The sequence below is a fragment of the Aedes albopictus genome, chromosome 2 (genome assembly GCF_035046485.1).
Source record: "Aedes albopictus strain Foshan chromosome 2, AalbF5, whole genome shotgun sequence".
Lineage (NCBI taxonomy): Eukaryota > Metazoa > Arthropoda > Insecta > Diptera > Culicidae > Aedes > Aedes albopictus.
In genome coordinates this window covers 509,392,590-509,417,001 of record NC_085137.1, presented here as the reverse complement: position 1 = coordinate 509,417,001, position 24,412 = coordinate 509,392,590, and the positions used below count along the sequence as shown (strand labels likewise).

Below are 24,412 nucleotides of genomic sequence, written 5' to 3'. Positions count from 1 at the left end.
CTTTCCCGGAGGGCAGAGGCCGAAGATCTTATGCACATACCTATACAGAACGATAGCGCACATTCAACTGGGAGAGTTGGGAGCAAAGTGCATTTAAAGGGTTGCATTTTTTAAATCTTAAGATGCACCTCATTCAAGTGTGAGTCGACACGAAGCATCCAACATGGCGCACAAGCTCCAATCTCCAACTGTTTCCACGAGTCAATTGATGACAAAGACAAACAGTGTCTGATCTGGCATCCAGCGGCTGAATATGAAATGCTCGTCCACCGGAGGCTATACCTAATGTGGTAGCTCCACCACTATGGATAGGAGACCTTAGGCCAACAACCTACTGAAACCCGAAAACCGTTACATAAACCGAAACTAAAAGGTTACGAATTGATTCAACGGGAACGACTTTTAGCGCGAAACAACGGACAGCAACTGAAACTTGGGATGTATTAACCCTAGCCCAGCACGGTAAACTGGCACAACTAGCCAATGAGGCATGCCGTATGAAGCTTGAGGTTCTAGGACTGAGCGAAATCCGTTGACCGAACTTTGGAGAACACAGATTTGCGTCGGGCCAAATTTTGATATACTCTGGTCTTCGAGGTGAACACGCTCATCGCCAGCTTGGAGTTGGCTTCCTGCTCAATTATTAGACCCTCGCTGCGCTCATGAAGTGGGGACCTATTAACGAGAGGATAATTGTAGCACTAGCGTGCACAGGGGGGGGGGGGCAAGGGGGGTCACTTGCCCCCCCTTCTATAAAACATTATATGCACCATTTTTGCAATTCTTGCACCTTGGATCTTACCACGCAATGTTGAGAATCACTGAGCCATGGTGTACCATTGACACATACAATTTATTAGTATCTCTTGCACAACCATGATGTTCTCAGAATCATCTAGGCTAAACTCACGCACCATCTTCTAACTAATCAGTGATGTCAGCACCATATTCGAATAACATGCACCATTTTGGCATTTCGTAGTCCAAAACTGTATTCCATGTACGTGAACCATGGTGACTTCGGCACCACATTCGATTCTAAGCACCATTTTTGCAATTCGTGCACCTAGCCATACAAAATAACGAGTTTCACTGAATAACAGTGACGACTAATACAGCACACTAACATCATGCACCTTCTGCAAAGCTTTCAATACACCATCATGATGTCCACAGAATGATCTAGGTATCCACGTATTATGATGATCGCATGAAATGTCTTTTTATCAATTAAGTATCTTATAACTCATAATGATATGCACCATTTCAGCGTTTATCATATCATCTAGGCATCTGAAGCACCGTAATGCCGTGAGCATCACATAAAATACATTTTTTTGTATGCTATGCACCATTTTTGCAATTCGTGCACCTAACCATTTTGATAAGCTTTGAAAAACGGTGACAACTAATGCATCATCTAGCATCATGCACATTTTTCAAAGCTTTCCAACCACCATTTTGGCATTCACTATATCATCTAGGCATCTTATGCACCATTATGATAATTGAATTTGATGCACCATTTTGACATTTCGCACACAAAATAGCATTCCTTGTTCCTGGAACATGTTGATTTCTGTGCCGTATTAAGTTTCCTGCACCATTTTTGCAAGTCGTACACCTACATATGGAATTTGTTGAGTATAACTGAATCATGGTAAAACTAATGCACCATACAAAAATCATGTAGCTCCTTTGCACTCCATGCACCACCATGATGATCACATAAATATCTAAGCACCATCTCACGCGTCATCTAAGCATTTAATTCACATTTGAATTTCATAAGCTCCATTTTGCCATATCGTACACCAAATTGTATTCCATGTACCTGATTCATGTTGACTTCCGCACCACATTAAATTCTATGCATCATTTTTGCAATTCTTGCATTTTGGATCTAATTACCCAATGTTGAGAATCACTGAATCATGGTGGCAACAAATGCACCCCTGATACATACAATTTCTTAGTATCTCATGCACATCCATGTTCTCAGAATCATTTTTAGGCTAATCTCGCGCACCATCTTTTAACTAATCAGTGATGTCATCACCATATTCGAATAACATGCACCATTTTGGCATTTCGTATTCTAAAACTGTAATCCATGTACGTGAACCATGGTGACTTCGGCACCACATTGAATTCTAAGCACCATTTTTGCAATTCGTTCACCTAGCCATACACAATGTCGACTGTCGCTGAATAACGGTGACAACTAATACAGCACACTAAAATCATGTACCATCTTCAAAGCGTCCACAGAATGAACTTGGTATCCACGCATTATGCTGATCTCATGCACTATCTTTTAATCAACTAGAAATCAAATGCATCATACTGATATGCACTATCGTTTAATTTCATGCACCATCAAAGCTTTCCAAGCACCATTTCAGCGTTTATTATATCATCTAGGCATCTTATGCACCATTATGTTGTGAGCATCACATAAAATACTTTTGTTTTGTATTCTATGCACCATTTTTGCAATTCGTGCACCTAACCATGCAACATGTTGATAATCTTTGAATAACGGCGACAACTAATGCAGCACACTAGCATCATACACCTTCTTCAAAGCTTTTCATGCACCATTTTAGCATTCATTATACCATCTAGGTATCTTATGCACCATTATGATGTGGTTTACATTTGAATTTGATGCACCATTTTGGCATTTCGCATACAAAATAGTATTCCACGTACCTGGAACATGTTGATTTCTGTGCCACATTGAGTTTCCTGCACCTTTGCACGAATTGCATGTACACCTTAAGATGAAACATGACGAGTATAACAGAATCATAGCTAATGCACCATACATACATCATTCATTCCATGCACCACCATGATGTTCACAGAATTATCCAGGCACCATCTCACGCACCATCTTTGAATCAAATATGTGTCTAATTGCGAAATAATGCACCATTGTTAAATTTTATGCATTACTAAAGCTTTCAATGCGTAAGCGTGGCGTATATCTGTAGTAATCCGTAAAGGCATTCCAGGAGAAATCCCTGGAGAAATTTCAGGAGGAATCCTTGAAGGTTTTTCTGGAGGAATCCCTGAAGGCATTATTAAAGAAGTGCTTGAAAGAATTCTTGAACCTAGCTCTCAAAAACTGGAAGAGGAGTCTAGAGAAATTCCTGTAGAATTTGCAGGAGGAACTACTAAAGGAATTGCTGGAAAAATTATTGAAGGAATTCCCCGGAGGCATTTCTAAAGGAATCCTTGAAGAATTTCCTGGGGGAATCCGTAGAGGAATCCGTGAAAGAATTCATGGAGGAATTTGTGGAGAAATATTTTGAAAAACTCCTGGACAAATTTCTGGAAGAGTTCCAGCAGGGGCTCATTAACGAACTCCTGGAGTAAACTCTGGAGGCATTCCTGGTAAAAACCCTGGAGAAATTTCTGGAAGAATTTCTGGAGGATTCTCTGAAAGCATTCCTGAAGGAATCCTTGGGAGAATGCCTGGAGGTTTCCTTGTAAGAACTCCTGGAGGAACTTCTGGAAAAATGTCCGGAGGAATTTCTGCAGGAATCCCTGAGGAAATTTCTGGAGGGACATTTGGAGGAGTTTCTAGAAGAATTCCTGGAGGAAGCTATGAGAAATTCCTTGAGAAATCGCTGATGTAATCCCTGGACGAATTCCTGAAGGAATCCGTGATGGAATAACAGGATGAAATAACTGGAGGGGTAACAGGAGGAATCCATGAAGGAAAACATGAAATAATTCATGGAGGAGTTCCAGGATGAATTGCTGGAGGAATTCCTGAAGGATTTTTTGAAAAAATTCCTGCATGAATTTGTGGAAGAATTACTCGAGGAATTCAATGACGAATCCTTGCAGAAATAACTGAAAAAATCTCTGGAGGAATTTGTGGAGCAATTTCTGGAGGAATCAGTGGAGTTATTCCTAAAGGAATTTTTGGAAGAATCCGCGAAAAAATTCTTGGAGGAATTTCTGGAGGCATGCTTTCAAGAATCATTGGAAGAATTTCTGGAGAATTTCAGGAGGAATACTTGGAGGAATCCCTGGAGACATTCATAGAGAAAATCCTAGAGAAAGCTTTGGAAAAAATCCTAGAGAAATCCCTGCTGTAATCCTACGAGGAATTCCTAAAGTAATGAATCCCCGGAGAATTATTAGAGAAACTTGTGGAAGAATCCCTAGAGGTTTTTCTGGAGAAATTCCTTAAAAAAATGTAGAAATTCCTGGAAGAATTTCTAGAGGATTTCCTGAAGGAAATCTTTGGAAAATTTCTGAAAAAATACTTGCGTCTTCCTTAAGGAATACTTAAAGGAATTCTTCGAGCAAAAGAATTCCTAGAGGGATTTTTGAGGAATATCTAAACAATCATTGATGAATCCCTGGAGGGATTCCTGGAGAAATTCCTGGAGAAATTCCTGGCGAAATCTATGGGGGAATACCTGATGAAATTTTTCGAAGAATTCCTGGAACAGTTCCAGGAGAAGTTTTTTTTTCTGGAGAAAACCCTGGATAAATTCTTGTAGGAATACCTAGAGGAATTCTTGGAGGTATCCATGAAGAATTTTTAAGATGATTTTCTGAAGCAATTAATAGAGAATTTTTTTTAGTTGTTCCAGGAGAAATTTCTGGAAAAAAAATCCTAAAAAAATGTCTGTAGAAATCCCTGGAGAAATTTCTCGAGGAATTCCTGGAAGAGTTCCGGGAGAAATTTCTGTGAAGTTTAGGATTTCTCTGGGAAGGAATCATCCCTCACGTGCAGCACACACAACTTACCCAGGCTGACGTTGGTTCGCAAGTAGCAAGAGTGAACGCGGTTGGGTGACGCCTGGAGTTGTTGCTACGCAAGTAGGGATGCTAACATTGTCTGCTTGACAGTTCGTATCACATTCAAATGCGCTATATCGCCTGCTGTGATCATTCTCTTTATCACAGCTTTATTCAGTACATCTTATATCTCACAATTTCTTCAGGATTTTCTTGAGAAATCCAAGCAGGAATTCATTTAGGAGTCCTTGCAGAAATTCCTGGAGGAATCTCTGTAGAAATTCCCGAAGGTATTCAAGATCGAATAAACGAAGGAATTTTTGCAGGAATAATGGAGGAGTTCCTGGGGGAATTTCCGAAAGAATTTTTTAAGGATTTTTTTGCGATACATTCCTGGAGAAATTCCTGGATGATTTTCTTGCGGAATCTCTGGAGAAATTCCTGGAGGAATCCATGTTTGAATTCCGGGAGGTATTTCTGGATAAATTCCTGAAGAATTTTTTGGTGGAATAACTAGAGAAATTCCTGGATAAATTCTTTAAGAAATTTCTGGATGAATATTTAAGGATTCCCGGAGGAATGTCTAGAGGAACTCATCGAGGATTTTGTGAAGGTTTTTTTTTTTTGAGTAATTTCTGAAGAAACTCATGGATGGACTCCTGGATGAATTCCCGACGAAATTCCTGGAGGAATCAATAGAGAAATCCCTAAAGGAATTCCTAGAGAAATTCTCAGAAAAGATCCGGGAAAAATCCCTGCTGTAATCCTAGGAGGGATTCCTGAAGAAATCTGTGAAGGAATTCAAGGATGAATCCCTAAAGAATTCCTAGAAAAAAAATCTGGAAGAATCCTTAAAGATTTTCCTGGAGTAATTCCTGAAAAAATGAAGTAATTCCTGGCAAAAAATCTGGAGGATTTCCTGAAGGAATTCTTTGAACAATTTCTGGAACAGTTTCGGGAGAAGTTTTTCTCTGGAGAAATCCGTGGATGGACTCTTGGAGGAATACCTAGAGGAATTTTTGGGGGTATCCATGTAGATTTTTTAAGAGAATTTTCTGGAGCAAAAACTAGAGTAATTTTTATAGTTGTTCCAGGAGATTCCTGAAAAAATTCCAGAAAAAAAATCATGAAAAAAAATATGTACACACTTAAAACAGAATGCCGAGATCAACTGTGCGGATCTCGGTTAAAGTTCATTTGCTGAGATCTCGTTTAAACGCTTGACGTTTAATGTTTGATGATAGCGGCACCCATGGGTGCTGCTATGAATAAACTTGACTTTTTGCTGATATCTCAGTTAAATTACGATTGCCGAGCACTCGGCTGTGCGGATCTCGGCAAAAGAATGAAAATTAGCCGAGCTCAACTGAGTGTGTAGAAATCCCTGGAAAAATTTCACGAGGAATTCCAGGAAGAGTTCCAGGACAAATTTCTTCAGGATTTTTTGCAAAAATTCCTGGAGGAATCCCTGTAGAAATTCAAAATGGAATTACTGAAGAAATTTTTGAAGCAATGACTGGAGGAATGTCTGGATGAATTCTCGAAAGAATTCTTTGAGGTATTTTTTGCGAAACATTCCTGGAGGAATTCCTTGAGAAATTCCTGGATGATTTTCTTCAGGAATCTCTGGAGAAATTTCTGGGAGAACCCATGTTTGCATTCCGGGAGGTATTTCTGGATGAATTCCTCCAGATTTTTTCGGAGGAATTCATTTATGAATTCTTAGAGGGATAACTAGAGAAATTCCTGGATGACTTCTTTAAGGAATTAATGGACAAATATTTAAAGCTTCCTGGAAGAATGTCCTCGAGGAATTAATAAAGGATTTTTTTGAGAAATTTCTGAAGAAACTCATGGATGAATTCCCGAAGAAATTTCGGAGGGATCCATGAAGAAATCTCTGGATTCCTAGAGAAATTCCCGGAAAAGATCCGGAAAAAATATTTTAGGATTTTCTGAAGGAATTAATCGAGGAATTTCTGGACGAATCCTTGGAGACAATATTGGAGGAATTCTGGCAGCAATCCCTGGAGGTATTTCATGAGGATTCCATGGAAGTATCCCTGGAGGAATTTTTGGAAGAGTTCTAGGAGAAATTGATTTAGTATTATGTGGAGGATTCCGTGAAGGATTTCCTGGAAAAATCCCTGGATGAATGCCTTGAGAAATTTCTGGTAGAATCCATGGAGGGAGGAATTTCTGAAGGAATTCCTGAAAAAATCCTGGAGAAATTCCTGGATGAATCCATGGAGGTATCCCTGAAGGAATTCTTGGTAGGGTTCCGGGAAACATTCCTTTAAGATTCTCTGGAGCAGGGGTTCTCAAACTTTTTCAGCTGGCGACCCACTTTCGATTTTTATAGGATTTGGCGACCCACCAGTACATATTTTCATTACAAAACATCTTTCTATTTGCTAATTTGGACTATCTTGCCGCAGAAACCGAGATGCTGGCCACACTGTCATTCATAATTCCTGAAGGGAGCGAGAAGCTGTCAAAGTTCCGCTGCATTGTGAAAAGTCATAAAGTATTTCATATGTATGATAATTTTTCAGAACAATACTGCGCAATGAGCACTCAGTTGAGAATCTTCTGCAGCAAAAAAGGAAGGGCTTTTGGTTTACATGCATAAACCTCCCAGAAAAGATATTTTTCTTCATTACCTTCATGACCTATGACAAATGTCATAAATGAGGCTAATGATTTCATAAATTTTCGTCATCTTCCTGTAGTACATGCGGCTTGACTTCTTGCCGCAAATTTATAATTATTGGCAATGTTTACCGATGGAACCGAAACCATATACGATAAGAACAAGTTCCATGAATAAGGCTTATGATTTCATAAATTTTCCTTATGATCAAGTGTACGTGCGGCATAAATTCATGCCGCAAATTTAAAATTATTTGCACTAAACATAAGAAATGTAGCGTCGAAGCTATGTCACGACAAAACTCATCATGATATCATGCTGATTTTTATGGTGTATATCTATAACATAAAAACACACATTTATCGCCCAATCATGACGCATTTTGCCAGTTTTGGGTTCCGGATTTTTTACCCGTGTAGTACTGCTGAAGAGCCAGCTAAATCCTCTTGAAATTTTAAATTATATGCTTCATACTCACTTATTTTATTTCTGTTTTTATCGAAATCACTTTTCAGTTAATTTGATTACCATAACATCAAAGACTATCGACATTGAGCAAAAGTTTAACGAAGTTAAGCTTGACTGAAGTTCAGTAAAAGTAAGGTTTTTTATCGAAGTTTCAGAATCGATTCAAGAACGCAGACTGTAGTTTCAATGTTCAATATACTCCAGACTTAGACTTATAAATACAAAATTTAAAAAAAATAATTGACGAGAAACCGAATTTCTAGAAATAACAGAGCTGATTCTCTTACTAGCAATATCATTTAGAATTAGTTAAATAATTATTTCAATATCGCCCAAGCCTTTGCGACCCACCAAAAATCAGCCCGCGACCCACCAGTGGGTCGCGACCCATAGTTTGAGAAACGCTGCTCTGGAGGAATTCTGACAGAAATTCCTAGAGGATTTTCTGGAGAAATTCCTGGAGATATTTCTGGATGAATTTTTGAAGAAATTCATGAATAAATCGTTGAAGGAATGAATCCCTGAAGAAGTCCTTGAGAATTTCCTGTAGAATGTCCTGGAGGAATCCATGGAAGAATTGCTGGAGAAATTCCAGGAGGAATTCCTGGAAGAGTTCCGGGAGAAATTCCTTTAGGATTTTCTGGAGGAATTTGTAGAGCAATTCCTTGAAGAATCCCGGGAGGAAATATTGTAGAAATTCTGGCAGACATTCCTAAAGGATTTTTTCTAGAAGAAATTTCATGAGGAATCTCTGGAGGAATTCCTGGAAGTAATTTTGAAGAAATTTCTGCAGTATTTACTGGAGGAATTATTTGGGGAAATTCTGGAGAAATATATGAGGCTCCATGGAGAAATTTCTGAAGGAACTCCTCGAGAAATTTCTGGAGGAATTTCTGGAGGAATTTCTGCAGGATTTTTTTAAGAATTTCTGAAGAAATTTTTTAACGAATCCCTGCAGGAACTCCTTGAGAAACTCCTAGAAAAAGTTCTTGAGGAATTCTTTGAGGAATGCAAGGAGAAATCCCTGTAAATCTGGTAAAAATTCCCAGAGGATTTTTTAGAGGAATCCCTGGTGGAGTTCCTGGTAGAATTTCTGGCGCTCTTCCTTGAGAAATTTCTGAAAGAATTTTTGCGGAGGAATTTTTGAGGAATTACTGAAGAAATTCATGAATGAATCCTCGGAGGGATTCCTAAAGAAATGCCTTGAGAATTTCCTGGAGGAATCCATGGGGGAATTTTTCGAGGAATTCTAGGAGGAATTCCTGGAAGAGTTCCGTTTCATTTAGGACTATCTGGAGGAATGCGAGGATCAATTCTTGGAGGAATCCCTAGATGAAATATTGTAGGAATTCTGACAGTCATTCCTTAAAGAAAATTTCAGGAGGAATCTCTGGAGGAGTTATTGGAGTATTTACCAGAGGAATTATTTGAGGAATTTCTGGTGAGGCTTCCTGGAAAATTAATGGAGGAATGCCTGAAGGAACTTCTCGAGGAATTTCTGAAGGAATATCTGGAGGAATTTCTGAAGATATTAATTATTGCATCCCTGGAGGAATTCCTGAAGAGATTTCAGGAAAAAAACCTGGAGAAATTCCTAGGGGATTCCGTGGAGGATTCCCTGGTGGAATTTCTCGCGGAAGCATTCGAGGAACTCCCGGAATTCCTGGAAGAATTTCGGGTGAAATTACTTTAGGATTTTCTGGTGGAGTCCATGGATGAATTTCGGGGAGAAATCTCTGGAGGCATCTCGGAGGAATTTCTGGAGGAATGTCTGAAGGAACTACTCGGGCAAATCTTGAAGCTGGTGGAATTTTTTGAGAAATTTCTGAAGAAATTTATGAATGAATTCCTGCAGGAATTCTTGGATAAATTGCTGGAAACAATCCTGAAGAAATTCCTGAAGGAATCCGTGGAGGATTTCCTGGACAACTTCCTTGCGGAATTCCTCGAGGAATTCTTGGAAGGGTTCCGGGAGACATTCTTGGGGAACTCAGGCAAAAATTCCTAGAGGATTTTCTGAAGGAATGCCTGGAGGAACGCCTGGAGGAAATGCTGGAGGAATTTCAGGAGTTCTTCCTCGACAGATTTCTGAAAGAATTCCTGGTGGAATTTCTGGAGGTTTTTTTGTGGAATTTCTGAAGAAATCCATGAAGGAATTTCTGATGAAATTGTTTCAGAATTCCCTGAAGGAATCCATGAAAAAATCCTTGGAGAAATTTCTTGAGGAATACCTGGGAGAATTCCGTGAGAAATTCCTTTAGCATGTTATGGAGGCATCCGTGGAGGAAATATTGGGGAAATTCTGACAGACAGACATTCAGGAGTTTTCCTAGAAAAATGTCAGGAGGGATCTCTGGAGGAATTTTAGGAGTATTTACTGGAGGAATTTCTGGGGGTTTTATTTGAAGAATTTCTGGAGAAATATATTAGGCTTCCCGGAGAATTGTCTGAAAGAACTCCTCGAGGAATTTCTAAAGAATTCCTGGAGGAATTTCTGGAAGAAGTTTCTGAGGAATTTCTGAAGAAATTCAGTAATAAATCCCTGGAGAAATTGCTTAAGAAATTTTTGGAAAAAATCCTAAAGAAATTCCTATAGGATTGCTTGGAGGTATTCCTGAAAGAGTTTTAGAAGAAATTCCTTTAGGATTTTCTGCAAGAATCTGTGGAGGGATTCCTGAAAGAAATCACTGGTTGCATATTGGAGGAATTTCTAAAGACATGTCTGAAGGAACCCCTCGAGGAATTTCTAAAGGAATATCTGGAGGAATTCAGAAGAAATTCATTATTGAATCCCTGAAAGAATTCCTGACATTCTTATAGGATTCTCTGAAGAAATTCTGGCTGAAATTCCTAGAGGATTTTCTGGAGAATTTCATGAGGAATTCTTGGAGGATTTTTTTTTCTAGGAATTCCTGTAGGAATTTCTGGCGTTATTTTTCGAAAAATTTGTGGTGGAATTTGTTGAGGAATTTAAGAAGGATTTGTTGAAATCATTCATGGGAATTCATGAAGGAATTCCTGAAGAAATTCGTTGAGAATTTCCTGGATAATTTTCTGAAGGAACTCCTGGAGGAATTTCTCAAGGCATTCCAGGATATTCCAGATATTCTTCAGAAATTCCTTTAGGATTTTCTGGGGGATTCCGTGGGGCAACTCCTAGAGGAATCCCTGGAGGAAATATTGGGGGCAGACATTTCTAGTGGATTTTTCCTAGAAGAAATTTCAGGCGGAATTCCTGGAGGTAATTTTGGAAGAATTCCTGGAGTATTTACTGGAGGAATTCCTGGAGGAATTATTTGAGGAAGTTCTGGAGAAATATATGAGACTTCCTGGAGGAATTTCTGAAGGAATTATTGGAAGATTTTTTGAGGGAATTCCTGGAGGAACTCATGAAATCCTGGAGGAATCTCTGTAGATTGCAATAAGGATTCCGATCAAAATGTTCTATCTAGGAGCTCTGACATTCTCCTAGCATCATTAATTGTCTAGGATCAAAATTCTTCCACAACGACAATATTTTTTCCTATAATTGATAATTTTCTAGATATTCTCCATTATATTTGATACGTTTATAAAATTTTATAAGAGTAGAGATAATGACTTCATGTTTAAGTTTCGTATTGCCTTGAAATCATTACCATCCGAAGCCTTCTCTAGAATCCCAATATGAAGTACTTGGTGATGTTGGCACCACAACATGTTGAAACCCCTATTTGCGAATTCATATTGCGTGTATCACCATCATTCTATTTTGCACCATGATCATACATATATTGCACCATTATTATAGTGCCCCCCCCCCCCTAAGCAAGAACCCTGCGCACGCTAGTGAATTGTAGCCAGATTCAGAACACTGGTTTGAAACCTTACCATTTTTTTTATAGAATGAGAAAATCTGCAACAGATACCCAAGAGGTGGTTCCTCGGGTTATGTGGGGATCGACCCACTAAAAACTCATTCTCTCTCTTCCTTACCTTCGCGGTACGCCCGTTAGGGATGACTTCGAGAAGGGGGGGGGGGACCGTACATGAGTACACTCTAATAGTAAGCGTTCCACCAGCTACCGCCTTTGTTGTTTACTCTCCCCTGGAGGCTCGGGTCCTGGCTAGTACTTAGCCTACCCGTTGAACTCAAGCTGCTGGATGGGGCAGGGGGGCCAACTGAACTAGCTTTTGTTCGGCTCGCCATTTTCTCTGTAGTTCAAGTACGATTCGAGAAACCGTGGAAGTAACGGAGTCCCACTTGTCCGCCCCCTTTCAACAATGTTGTCAGGCGTGATATCTCTACCGCATACCTCCTGCATACTCGACCTTTGCTCCACGAAACGTGGACATTCAAAGAGCACATACTCCGCGGTCTCGTCGCAGTCTGCACACTCTGGACATGCGGGGGTACCTGCGTGTCCGAATCTGTGCAGATACCACCTAAAGCACCCATGGCCTGACAGAAATTGAGTCAAGTGAAAATTCACCTCGCCATGGGGCCTGCTCGTCCACTTAGACACGCTCGGTATGAGCCTGTGTGTCCATCTACCCTTGCTGGAGGAATCCCATTCGCTCTGCCACTTCAGCATAGACGAGGTTCTGGCAATACGCCTCGCGCCTCTTATGCCGCGTCGCTCGAAGCATTCTTCAACCTCTGCCACCACTAGCGGGCATCATGCCCGCTAGCACACATACCGCGTCCTTAGAGACCGTGCGGTATGCGCTCACCACCCTCAGACACATCAGCCTGTGGGTACTCTCAAGTCGCTTCACGTTTCGATTAACCACTAGCGCCTTCGACCATGCAGCGGCGCCATACCGTAGTATGGAGACCGCTACTGCCGCGAGCAGCTTACGCTTACTCGAGACAATTGCCGAGCTATTTGATATTATCTTTGACAATGCCATTATCGCCATGCTTGTCCTTTTGCAGGCATATTCTACGTGGCTTCCAAATTTCAGGTTATCGTCGATCATGACCCCCAATTGCTTCGGTGAGTGCTTAGAGTTGATCGTTCATCCGCCTGTGGTGACCACTGCTTGCTGTTCAGACTTGCGGTTGTTTACCACCACCACCTCCGTTTTACGGTGCGCGAGTGTCAAATGTCTCGACCTCAACCAGTCCTCCACTATACCAATTGCGTGAGTTGCTGCCAGTTCCACTTCCTCTATCGACTCGCCGTATACCACGAGGGTAATATTGCTAATTTGGAGAAAATTTTCCACTTTACGGAAGATTGAAAAGCTACCGCAGCTGTCAGACTGATGATTTTCACCAATGTATCATCAATCAGTCCAAGGATACCTTGGATCGAGCCTTGGATACGACGCCGATGATCATTGTTTGTTGTTGTTTTTCAGAACATTTCACTTTGCAAGCATGCTTTGGTTTGACCAAACTTTTCAATGATACGATCATTTTCATGGCTGCGGTAGGACTTTGACAGCTGCGGTAGAACTCGGCGGCTACCGCAGAGTGGAAAATTTTCTAAAAATCCGCAATATCATCTGCGAAGCCGACCAGTTTTACGCCCGGTGGAATAGTCTCAATACGCCATCATACGCCGCGTTCCATAGTACCGGGCCCAGGATGGACCCCTGAGGTATCCCTGTGATGATGTTGTAGCTCCTCTCGCCTTCCTCGGTGTCATAGATTAACACCCTATTCTGGAAATAGCTCTTCAGTATCCGACATAGGCTAACCGGGACTCCTAGGCAGGGCTGAAAATCGTCGCCGTACGACCAAAAAAGTCTACGACGAGAACGAAAACTAGATCGTCATCGTTGCTCGTTCCACATCGGATGACTCATTCAAGCCAGCGAATCGTCGTGAAGGGCTTGCGTCGTGAAGAAAACAAAATCTTCATTCGCTTTGTTTTGCTCTTCGACCAAGTGCATCTAGCCGACGGAGTCAATGTTGCCACCAGCAACACACAAAAAAAAAAGATTTTAATAAAAAAATATTTGTACCTGGAATCAAACAACGAACCTCTAGATTGCCAATCCAGCACTCTTACCAACTGAGCTAGTCAGGTTTCACATCATCGTAAGTGCCGAAACGCCAATAAAAGCTATTCCTAGTTGGCGTTCGCTTGGCCCGTCGTCGCTCATTTCCAGGGAACAAAGAGGACGACGGAAAAGTTGGTGGGTGACTATTTATGATTGAGCTTCGTCGTGACGCCCGCAGTCGGCGACGAAAAGGCTAATCGTCACCGTTGTTCTTTCGGACGAAGATTGTTTTATTGTTATCTTCACGCAGTGGTGACGAGAAGGACGATTGTCAACCCTGCTCCTAGGTGGTGTATTGCGCACTCGATGGCGGCCCAGCTGACGCTGTTGAACGCATTCTTAACGTCCAGCATGACGACCGCGCAATAGCGGATTCTTGTTCGCATTTTTGGAGCGCTATTTCGGCCGTTTTGGTTACAGCCCTAATAGCGTCCACCGTCGATCGACCCTTCCAGAAGCCGAACTGGTTATCCGAGTCATCGGGTTTCTCGGTATAGACCATCAGCCTCGACAGAATGATCCATTCCAACAGTTTTCCGGCGGTGTCCAGCAGGCAGATAGGTCTGTATGCCGACGGGTCGCCAGGTGGCTTCCCGGGTTTGGGCAGTAGAACCAATCTTAGCCTTTTCCACCTCTCCGGAAATTCGCCTCTGTCTAGGCACATCTGCATAGCCATTCTGAACATGTCAGGGCTAGCCTCGATGGCCGTCTTGATGGCTAATGTTGGGATACCGTCTGGACCCGGAGCCTTGTTCAACTTAAGCGATTTCGCTATTGCAATGAGTTCGTCCTTCGTCAACGGGGCTACCTCGCTATGGCCGTTTTGGCTATAGGGGACGGGGGCCCATGGTCTTGTATCGTGGCGCGGGAACAGCGATTCCACGATCTTCTGTAGCATCTCTGGGGAGCGTTCTGGGGGTGCTGACGCGCCCTTCGTTTTGGCCATGACTATCCTGTAGGCATCAGCCCATGGGGACGTGTTGGCTGCCTGGCAGAGATTTTCGAAGCACGCCCGCTTACGTGACTTAATCTCATTATTCAGTGCCAGTTTAGCCGCCCTGTAGGCCTCACTTCGTTCCTTACCATGATCTAATGTTACACGCCAACGGATGCTGTCGAAATGCAAGACAAAGAGAACACTTTTACAGCCAACTGAATGCTGTCGTGGACAAGATTCCGAAAGGTGATATAAAGATCCTCATGGGCGACTTCAACGCGAAGGTAGTTTCCAACAACTCGTTAATGAGCACGTCAGATGTTATGGTCTCAGAGAAATGAACGAGAACAGTGAGCTGTTTGCAGAGTTTTGTGGCAACTGGTGATTGGGAGATCGCTCTTTCCCCATTTACCAGCGCTCAAAGTGACGTGGGTTTCCCGTGAAGGTGTCACGAGGATCCGATTTAACACACGCCAACCGGAAGACGCTGCTGTGGCAAGGTCCTTCGTCGAGGAGCTAGAGAACCGAGCTGCGGATATGTATTTCGGAAGATTGTATACAAGATCAACGGAGCGCCATCAAGAACGCCTTCATCGACACCGGCGAGATTAATTTGCCAGTGCAACGCATTCAGAGAACACCTGGAGGAAGATAGAGGAGCGAAGGAACGCCAAAGCCGCGATACAGCGAGCGAAAACACGAGGAGCCAAAGCCGTAGTCCGTTAGCGCTGTTCGGCTTTCGAGAAGAAAGTGAAGCGTTCATGTAGGTGGTACAAAAGAGCGTAGGCGGACTCCCTAGCTGACGAAGGCGAGAAAGCTGCAAAAACATCGGCGACACTCGTCTCCTCTACGATGTCTCATGTCTTCTTAGTGGGACTAACATGAATGCTACGATGCCCGTAGAAGACACGTCTGGAAGGCTATTCACCGACCCGGATGACCAGCTGAAACGCTGGTGCCAGCACTTTGGAAACCCTTTTCATGTGTCGGCCACGCCACCAACACCTCAGCATGATCCGTCAAGGGTTCGACCCGTGTCAACACCGAAGCTCCATCATTGCAGGAGATAAGGACTGTTCATTTTATAAAGAGGACAACTTTGCAAGGCTATAAAAAGAAAACGCGTAGTTCAAATTTGAGCAGCCTTGGTTAGTTGTTCAGTACATTATATTAGCAGATAATAACCATAAATAAATTGGTTTAAAATTATTGAACTTCATAGAAATGTGGCAAAGTGTTTCGAGAGATCAATTTTTCAATTCTCAAAAACTAAAGATAAACACAAAATTTCTGTAAAACATCGGTGTATGGTTTTAAATTGCAAAAAAGTGTTTGCCATGCTGCAGCAGTTTGAGTGATACATATTCTGGCGAAATATAAACCTAATCGGAATAATGGTTGTTGAGATATTAAAGTTACAAATTAAACTCGATTTTCAGAATAAAATTTATTTGTTAAACAAAAATGTATAAAAATATTAAATTTTGAATGTTTTCAATGGATCTTGTCGAAAGTACTAATAATGCAAATTTAAATGCAGAAAACCGTTTTTTGATAGTATTGTTGGCTTGGTTACTGTGCTTCATGGCAGTTACCGGAGATAAAACCGCTTCGTTCTATGAAAGTTCTTCTAAATAACGATGTACTCTATTGCAAATACAACGTAACAATGATGTCGAAAATAAAAATTAACATGTAGTTATTTTCAAATAAGGTATATAATTACATAGGGTCAGACCTTGCTGAAAATAAATAATAATAAGCTTCTCTAGAATCAAGAACTTGCATTTATGGAGCAAAAAGTATGCAATTTTTCATTATGGCCATCATTAAGTATTAAATTTATGATGAAGAATGTACTTTAAAGCATATTTTCCTTCGGTATCATTTAGAATGCGATTCTCTTCTATACTGGACAAATTTTGAACTGATTCCGTAGTGTTATTGCATCACCGGACCTTAATAAGTATTTTTTATCAATTTTTATCAATACTATATGAAGTTGTATGATGCTTGGTGCATTATTACTGACCAACTATTACACTCTACCTTTAGAAGAATAGTATTAGATCCCAACACATTGAAAAGTTCATGAAAATTTTAAAGTTATGTATGTGGAAAGTTGTGTAGAATTTTGAGAAATGGGGTTTTATTGAGTTTTAACGAAAACCGCTTCAGTTCCATAACTAAGGACAATTTGTATAATGTTATATTTTTCCTACACTGTAGAATAGCTATGGAAATTTATGCAAAAAACTGATAATGATTTTATTGAAAAATAAAAAAGATATCACACAAATAAGGTGTCCTCTTTATAAAATGAACAGTCTTTAGAAACAGCCTTCCGTAACATGGAATTGCACAGTGTCCCGAGGGTCGCATTCGCATATCAGCCAAGATGCTCAAAGCTACTATCCCGTAGTATCTGCACAACTGCTGCACCAATTATTCTGCAACATATGGGAAACCGCGACATTTCCGGTCCACTGGATGCAAGGCGTCTTAGTAAAAGAAGGTACCCAAAAAAGGTGACCGAACTGTAGGCGATAACCGGGTGATCGTTAACCGGGTATAGGAGAAGAATGACGCAACTCTACAACGGCAGCAAGCAAGATTTCGTTCTGGATGATCCTGTTTGGACCATATTGTCACGCTCCGTATTATCTTGGAGCAAATCAATGAATTCCAAGAATCTTTCTATCTGGTGTTCATTGATTACGATAAATTGTTTGACCGTGTCAAACTCTCAATCAAAATAAAAAGGGGGAGCCCTCAGGCGCAAGTGTCCCTGAGAAAATCATCGGCCTCATTGAAGCATTGTACTGGCATTTTCGTGCAGAGTATTGCACAACGATGTCTTGTCCGATCCCATCCGGGTCATAGCTGGAGTGAGGCAAGGATGTATCCTATCACCGCTACTATTCCTTGTCCTAATCGAGGAGATCCTGGTAGGTGTGATTGATCGTGAACCAAATCTTGGGTTGCTGTGGCAGCCCATTACCATGACTTGTTCCATGGAGCAGCTAAATGACTTCGAACTGGCTGATGACGTTGCTCTCCTAGCTCAACGACGCTATGATATGCAGAGCAAACACGGTCAGCCCTTCCAGCTTTACGGTAGCTGGGCAATCAGTGAAGAATGTTGAAAGGTTCCAATATCTTGGTAGCCAAATGGCGACCGATTGCGGCACCAAGGTCGACATAAGTGCACGGATCAAGAAGGCGAGAGCTACCTTTGCGAGTTTAAGAAATGCATGGAAAAACAATCAGATTAGTCGACGCATCAAAATCCAAATTTTCAACTCGAACGTGAAATCTGTGCTGCTGTACGCCAGTGAAACTTTTTGTGTATCAGCGGAGAACACTCAACGCCTGCAGGTCTTCATCAATAGATGCCTGCGGTAGTATCGTGCATGGTGGCCTGACAATTGGATCTCCAACGTGGAGATCCATCGTCGATGTCATCAAAAGCCAGGCTTTTCGGGCCCGTATGAAGTTGATCACCGATATTAACTTCTTTTCCCGATCAGCCTATATAGCTGTGTAGTGTCGGTAGCGGTTGGTTCAACTGGCTAAGAATAGCACGACGGACCGCCTGTTCCAGTGGTAGGAGTCCACTAATCAGGTGACCCCTAATTCAAGGTGTCATGCGGCTTTACGCTTACCGTGCCTAGGAATGAATGGTTAGGGGGTCTTATAAAACCTAACCGCAAACGGAGCCTGTGGAGTACCAGGGCACCTTCCACAGTATTTTGCCCTTACTGCGCTAACCGGACCAATAGTGCGGTGGACCTTGTGTTTCTCCGAGACAATAAGCTGCCCTTCTTCAATCTCATACTTGAGGCTGAATATGGGCGGGATTATGAAGATGTTATTAATTAGTTCAAATTTTCACCTATATGGTTTCGCATTATGCGTTTTACACAGTGTATTCTGTGCATCCTCGCCTTTGGCGCACACAAATCGATACCGATCTGGCTTTATTGTTGGTGTTCTTTTTCGTGCTGTGATTGTTAAGAGTTTAATCTTGCCTAGTTTGGGTAATGGCTACGGTTAGGATAGCTCAGATCAATCTTCAGCACAAAAGAACAGCAACGATCAGTCTTTGTATACTTATGCAAAATGGTACAGCCCAAGTGGCGTTAATCCAAGAACCTTACTTTCGTAAGGGGAATTTCTATGTGGGAAACCTTGTGAATCCGATGTTTGCTACTTTCGGTAAAAATGAAATGGCAAACTCGCGTGTCATGCCTCGAGCATGTGTGCTGGTCAACAACGCAATCGTTGCTACACTCATCTCTGAACTAACTACTAGAGATGTATGTGCTATCACAATCGATGTATCTGTTGGAAACCTCAACAGGAAATACGTTTATTGTTCGGTTTATTTACCGCATGATGAACCATCCCCTACGGATGCTTTCAAGCAAGTCATTGCATACTGCACCTCAAAAGGCCTTCCGCTAATTGTTGGTAGTGATGCTAATGCTCACCATATAATCTGGGGCAGCTCAGACATCAATTTGAGAGGCTCCAGTTTGATGGAATACTTAAGTAGTACAGATCTTGGATTACTTAACATAGGCAACCGCCCAACCGTCATGGTATCTGCTAGAAAGGCAGTGCTAGACATAACGCTTTGCTCTAGCAGAATTAGTCACGAGCTGACCAATTGGCATGTGTCAGATGAAGAATCTTTATCTGACCATCGCTACATCTTGTTTGAACATGTGAGTGTTACTTCGCCAACTTTGCGTTTCAGGAATCCCCGGTCAACCAACTAGGATCTCTTTACCGATTTGGTTGCAGCCAAATTTCATGGATACTCACCATTCATTGACAATCCAAGTGATTTAGATGATGCCGTTGATACTACAACGGCCTTCATCATGGAAGCTTTTGAAGAAGCTTGCCCTCTGCGGTCTGTGAAGACCACAAGAGGAACCCCTTGGTGGAACTTTGATCTGGCGAAGCTCGGGAAACAATGTAGAAAGAGTTGGAACATACGACGTTCAGCTGGATCGGAGGCTTTCAATTCGGCTCGCAAGGCCTACCAGAAAGCTCTTCGGTCTGCTGAACGATCCGGCTGGAAAAACCTTTGTACAAATGTTTCCAATCTGAGTGAAGCTAGTCGGTTGAACAAAATCCTTGCAAAATCTAAGGATTTTAAAGTGAACGTACTTCGTTTGCCAAATGGTGATTTCACTTCCTCTGATGAGGAAGTTTTGGAATGTTTATTCAGTACACACTTCCCCGGATGTGTGGATATTACATCTTCGGATGAACCTGGTGTCTTTTCTTGTAGTGATGATTCTTTACCTTCAGCTCGCAGTATCATAACTTTAGAATCGATTGAATGGGCACTTAATAGCTTTGCTCCTTTCAAATCTCCTGGGGCAGATGGGATTTATCCTATTTCGCTTCAGAAGGGATTTGATCATTTCAAACATGTTTTGTAACAACTACTTGTTTGCAGTTTTGCTACAGGGTATATTCCCAAATCCTGGCGGGATATTACTGTAAAGTTTATTCCGAAAGTGGGTCGTGCGTCGTATGAAGAAGCAAAGAGCTTCAGACCTATCAGTTTGACCTCTTTTCTTTTGAAATACTTAGAACGCATTATCGATCATCACATCCGTGATGTTCATCTGGCCAATGTGCCTCTTCATGTGAACCAACATGCTTACCAGTCTTGAAAGTCCACTGTGACTCTTTTACACAAAGTTGTTTACGATATCGAGAAGGCATTCGCTGAAAAGCAATCCTGCTTGGGTGTTTTCTTAGATATCGAGGGTGCCTTTGACATATTGGAAGCCACACGGGGTCATGGTATATCTCCAATGATTTCCAATTGGATTCACCAAATGCTCAAAAACCGACATCTCTTCTTGACATTGCGTCAAGCGGCGATTAGGAAATTGAGTGTTTGTGGATTCCCCCAAGGGGGAGTCTTATCACCACTTTTGTGGAATCTCGTAGCAGATACGCTATTGAGAAAACTCAATAATAGCGGTTTTCCTACTTATAGTTTTGCCGACGACTACCTAACATTGTTAGTCGGTATGTGCATCAGCACCCTTTTCGACCTGATGCAAAACGCTCTTCAGGTAGTTGAGGGTTGGAGTCGCCAATATGGCCTTTCGCTAAATCCGAGTAAAACATCTATTGTTCTTTTCACGGAAAAGCGAAACCGTAATGGTGTTCGACCTTTACGTCTCTTTGATTCTGAAATCAATGTGACTGAACAGGTAAAGTACGTTGGAGTCATTCTTGATTCCAAGCTTTCCTGGACACCTCATGTTGAGTTCAGAATCAAGAAAGCTTGTATGGCCTTCGGGCAACACAGAAAAACATATTCATGTAAAATTCAGCGAAAATTCATGCACATAAAGGGAATGCTAGAGTTAGTGTATATTTACATGAGATATTATGTAAAATTATGTTACGTTCGTGTATATTTCCACTAATAGTCGCGTGATCGGTTGGTGTCCATGATGGTTTACGCGATAGTTGGCTGAAATTTACACGAAAGTAATGAAATTTTACATTATATATCATGTAAAAGTGCACTAACTCTAGCATTCCCTTTATGTGCATAATTTCTTGCTGAATTTTAATTACATATTTTTTTCTGTGAATGCCGGCGAACCTTTGGTACAACTTGGGGTCTAGAACCCAAGTATATCAGATGGATTTACACAACTGTTGTTCGTCCAATATTGGCCTATGGATGTCGTGTGTGGTGGCAAAAGAGCGAGGTGAGAACGGTCCAATCAAAGTTAGGCCATCTCCAAAGGATGTGCTTAATGGCGATGTCTTGAGCGTTCTCTTCAACTCCTACGGCAGCGCTCGAAGTTCTCTTTGACGTTGCCCCACTACACATTCATCTCAAACAAGAAGTACTTTCTTGTACTTACCGCCTATGGGTACTCGGTTTACTAGAGGAAACTCCTGTGAATCGCAGTTCAACACACACCTCGTTGTTTCCACTTTTGGTGTATTGGGACAAAGTTGTCCTTGCTCCAAGTAATCTTACAATTGCTTGTAATTTTCCATATAGGACATTTTCCACGAAATTCCCTTCCCGGGAAGAGTGGACATCTGGTTATCTGGAGAGAAGTATTTCAGACGGCATCGTATGTTACACTGATAGCTCCCTTCTCGAAGGTCGAGCAGATGCTGGTGTTTATTCTCGTGAGCTAAGGCTGCATCAGTCTTATTCACTTGGTAGACACTGCACCGTTTTTCAGGCCGAAATCTTTGCTCTTACACTCCCGGTCAAAAGTTTGGGGTCACCCCCTCAAAAACATGTCATTTTTTAGGCCCATATCTCCGCCAATTTGCGTCCGATTTCAAAACCCTAGGTCTCATTCAAAAGATAATAAGTCAAAGAAACTTTGAACATGATTTAAAAGAAACTTTTTCAAAAAAAAAAATGTATGCCAAATTTTCTAAAAAATGAATATAAAATTACGGCAGTGTCGCTGGAAATTGGGTCGACCAAATTTCCAGATGAGAGCGGTAATATAACCTATTTTCTATTAGCTTTCAACTGACTTTTACAGAACTTAGCTAAAAAATCTAGAAAAAAAAGTTATTAAGTAAATTAACTCTTCATGTCATCGACCAAAAGTTTGGGGTCACCCCTCAATATGATGTATCGGCCAAAAATTTGGGGTCACTTTCGTAAAACGTGGAAAAGTGATTTGGTGATATCTTCGTCATCTATAGTTCAATTTTAATTCTTTTTGGCTTATTTCAAAGATAATTAACTAAATTTAACAGAGATGAACCAGCCTAGGGCTGAAAATCTCTTTAATAAAGACAAAAAAAACTAAATTTATGTTTGATGTCTTTAACTTAACGTATTTAACGATTTTTGTATATAAAAATGTTATGTAAAGTTAACACATTTCACCACATTTCAAAAAATGAGGCAACTTTACGTTAAGTTTTAGTATGTAAATATCAACAAATATGTGTGGTTCAATGTGTATGCAGTAAGTATCATTCATTGTGTTTCAAATAAGCCAAGAAGAATTTAAATTGAATGAAAGATGACAAAGATATCAACAAATCACTTTTCCATGTTTTACGATAGTGACCCCAAACTTTTGGTCGATGACATGAAGAGTTATTTTACTTAATAACTTTTTTTCTAGATTTTTTAGCTAAGTTCTGTAAAAATCAGTTGAAAGCTAATAGAAAATGGGTCATATTACCGCTCTCATCTTGAAATTTGGTAGACCCAATTTCCAGCGACACTGCCGTAAGTTTATATTCATTTTTTAGAAAATTTGGCAACATTGGGTTAAGTTTACATACATTTTTTTGAAAAAGTTTCTTTTAAATCATGTTCAAAGTTTCTTTGACTTATTATCTTTTGAATGAGACCTAGGATTTTGAAATCGGACGCAAATTGGCGGAGATATGGGCCTAAAAAAATTACATGTTTTTGAGGGGGTGACCCCAAACTTTTGACCGGGAGTGTATGTGCGGAGTGCAATCAGCACTTCAGCAGCACGTAATGGGCAAAATAATATACTTCTGTTCAGATAGCCAGGCTGCTATTAAAGCACTTGCTTCGGCCAACTTTAGGTCGAAGATAGTTATCGCTTGTCGAACTCAAATCGAGGAGCTGAATTCAGCAAACGCTGTTCACCTTGTATGGGTACCTGGCCATTCTTCCATCGCTGGAAATGAATTGGCTGATGAGTTAGCTCGCACTGGAGCATCACATGACTTCATTGGCCCTGAGCCAGCTATTCCGGTATCCAAGTGTTGGGTAAAGCTTCAGATTGACACCTGGGCTGCCACTCAGCACAAACAATACTGGAATAGTTTGGAGTCATGTCGTCAAACAAAATTGTAGTGTACTGAGCCATCTCTAGGGGTTGCAAAATATTTAACAAATCTGTCAAAGCAGAATTGCAGCATGCTGGTCATAGAATTGACTGGCCACTGCCGGCTCAGCTATCACATGGCGAATATTCAGCAAGCTGATGCATTCGCCTGTGATAGCTGTGAATCCGATTATAGAACTTCGTACCATTTAATATGTAACTGTCCAGTTTTTGCGCAACTGCGTTTTCGAGTACTCGGAAAACACTTATTAAGTGAAACTGACTTCAGAAACCTGAATCTTCAGGACGTTCTGCTGTTCCTGAACCGCTGTGGTAAAGAGCTATAGGCTTTCTTTACGCTTTATGCGTAATTACGGTGTCCTTTTCAGGACGCTATGTGAACCCATTGAGGTACGCTTCTGCGTGTACGACGATCCTATTCCCTTACTTGTCCTTTCCCCTGTCCTATCCTTTTTCCTTCCCTTCTCCGTCAGGTAAATGATGAATAGGCTCGTGTTCATGGCGATGACACAAATTTCCCAAATGGAGGAGAACGTGCCTCCGGAGCCGACCTACTGATACCTGATTGGTAGCCAAATGGCGGCCGATGGCGGCACCAAGATCGACATAAGTGCACGGATCAAGAAGGCGAGGGCCACCTTTGCGAGTTTAAGAAATGCATAGAAAAACAATCAGATTAGTCGACGCATCAATTGGATCTCCAACGTGGAGCTCCTTCGTCGATGTCAT

The 24,412-nt window shown here is 41.4% G+C and overlaps 1 long non-coding RNA gene across 1 annotated transcript in view; it reads left to right on the top strand.

Moving 5' to 3' along the window:
- Nucleotides 1–13,591: 13,591 nt before the first annotated feature.
- LOC134288739 (uncharacterized) overlaps nucleotides 13,592–24,412 on the top strand; it is a 110,822-nt gene continuing 100,001 nt past the window's right edge. The window contains exon 1 of the long non-coding RNA XR_009998115.1: nucleotides 13,592–14,169. This is a non-coding gene — a long non-coding RNA (uncharacterized LOC134288739). The remainder of the gene's footprint in view (nucleotides 14,170–24,412) is intronic.